Source organism: Seriola lalandi, unplaced genomic scaffold (assembly GCF_002814215.2).
Source record: "Seriola lalandi dorsalis isolate HSWRI2012SDOR001 ecotype SW California unplaced genomic scaffold, Sedor1 jcf7180002054532, whole genome shotgun sequence".
In the NCBI taxonomy this organism is placed as follows: Eukaryota; Metazoa; Chordata; class Actinopteri; order Carangiformes; family Carangidae; genus Seriola; species Seriola lalandi.
Genome location: NW_019525085.1, coordinates 176,646 through 179,239, shown reverse-complemented (window position 1 = coordinate 179,239; position 2,594 = coordinate 176,646).

Here is a 2,594-nt window from a genome sequence, read left to right as displayed (position 1 = left end):
CGCACACACGCACACACACACACACACACACACGCACACAGAGGGGAGGGGGCAGGTAATCAAATATTAAGCTGAGAGCACATTTTCTCTCTGTTTTCACTCTTCTTGTCGACTTGTGGGATTAACCTTTGACTTTCAGCCCTTTTAGTCACAAAGAGCATTTTGTGTGTGTGTGTGTGTGTGTGTGAGTGTGTGGTGTTATATTACAGAGTGAATGTGTGAAGGCTCAGTTTGAAGCCAGATGTTGTTTAATAGTCAGGATATGACTCATAATGCAGTCTCTAATCAGTAGATTAACACTGTGTGTGAAAGTGGGTGGAGTTCACTTGCATGTGTGTGTGTGTTGGTCTAAGTTTGGAAACAGCAGTCTTTGTGTGTGTGTGTGTGTGTGTGTGTGTGTGTGTGTGTGTGTGTTTTGAGGGGTCTTCAGGTAAAACACGCCTTTGCAGCTCAAACAAGCATGACAGGAATGTGTCTCTCACTTTTTTTTTTAGTCAGAGGCATGATGGGAAATCAAATCTCCGTGAAACTACAGAAAGCTGTGGCTTCTTCGCACACACACACACACACACACGCGGTTACCTTGGTTACAGGCCTTGCCGGTGTATCCCGGGTGACATTTGCATCTGTCTGGTCCGACACACTCTCCATGTTTACAGCCCTGCTGACAGTGAGCTACACACACACACACACACACACACACACACACACACACACACACACACACACACACACACACACACAGTTAGGGTTAGCCGTATACACGTATGTTTGGAGAGGGTTTAAACGACCCTGAACGAACCCTTTGACCTCATCATCATGTTCCAGTAAAGTAACTCTACAACTGTGATTCTACATGTTTTAACCCATGAATCGTTCCTACATCAGAGCTTGGATTTACTTCCTTGTTTCCAGGCAGCAGCTGGCGTCTGTCGACCATAGCTGCTGCACCACAGGAAGTCATTCAAACTTTACAACCTGTCCCCGAGAGTGTCGGACGCTCAGAGTCAATAGACGGGGGCCAACGTTACTCCATGATTGATTATCATTATTATACTACCTGTGCAATTCACTTTCTCTTTCAGACAAGAGCAATATTAACGGAAGCTGATTAGGGCCACGTGAAATTGTTGTTGTTTTCTTTTTTAGTTTTCTAATCCTCTTCCATATATGTTATGATCTTACTTCTTATTCTCTATTCTTTGCTGTTACATTTCCATTCTTGAGGGAGCAACTGTAACGTGACCTAATTTCCCCCTGGGGATCAATAAAGTACTCAGATTGTGATTGTGATTAAGATTCAGTCACTGTGGATGATCCAGAGAAACAGGAGATGTTGCTTTGTGAGCTCTGAACGACAGATACGTCAAAGCCTGGAAACAAAGTGAAACTAATGGCTGCCGATCTAGAATCTGATTGGATGTCGGAGAGAAATGTAAAACCATCGGTTTGGTCTCCGGGTGTAAATGTTTGTGTTTGTGTTTCCTCACGCCGACAGCGCCCTCGATCCATCTGTCTCCAGCCCCAGCAACACTCCACACTGTTGCCATAGCGACAGAGACCGTTAGACAATGCCGCCTGGTCCGCCCAACTGCAAGCACACAATTACAAATACATATAATTCACATTTTACACACGTCACATCATAATTCACGCATTGGACGGCAAACACGGAGAGAAACAACCGGGGACGCTGAAATTTGATCTGAGAGTTTCTCCACGGCTGCAGCGACGAGACTGTTCAGTCTGCGGCGTCTGTTCTAGTTCAGACCGGCTGAAGTGTTTCTATACGTCGTCCACATCTCCTGTTTCCACACGCCTGTCTGAACATGAATTATATCAGCGGCAGAAGCAGAGGGCAGGATACTTGTCTTCTCTCCACTCCCCCTACATACTTTCTCTGCCTCCCCTCGCTCTCCACCACCGCTCAGTGTCTGTGAATCATTATTTCTTCTTTGCTTTCTTCTTTCATGTTTAACTCACACAGCCTCGATTTTATTCTCTTCCTGTCTCAAGTTAAATTTCAGTTTCAGTTTCAAAACTATTTCTGTATGAATGAATGAATGAATGAATGAGCCCATGAACGTTAATTATTCATCCATCTCTCCCCTTTTTTTTGTCTTTTACTACTCAGAGAATTATGTTTGATTTGTTTTACTTTATTCAGAATAGGAACTGTGTGCATGAGTCTCCCTCTGAGCCACAACAGGTTAGTGAGTCAAATGTAAAGTAGAATCAGTCACAGCAGTTAGTCAGAAAAAAATGAAGTATATACAATAGATGTAAAACAGCACAATGCAGTTGGTGTAAAAATCACTTTCTGGTATCACAAACACACTGTATGTAATGGTTAATATCAGATATTTATTGGTCTCTTTTGTTTGTGTGTACCTTAAAGGCACCAGATATGAAATGTGTTATTCTTGGTATTTTTATTAAGGATAATTCTTATAATAAGGATACAATCACTTTTGAAAACTTATGTCCAGATTTAAAAAAAAACTTACAGGAAAACATTTTTAAAGGAACAAACATTTATAAAATCAGAATTAATTTGTCATAAACAACCTCAGACACAGTGAAAACACTGATGT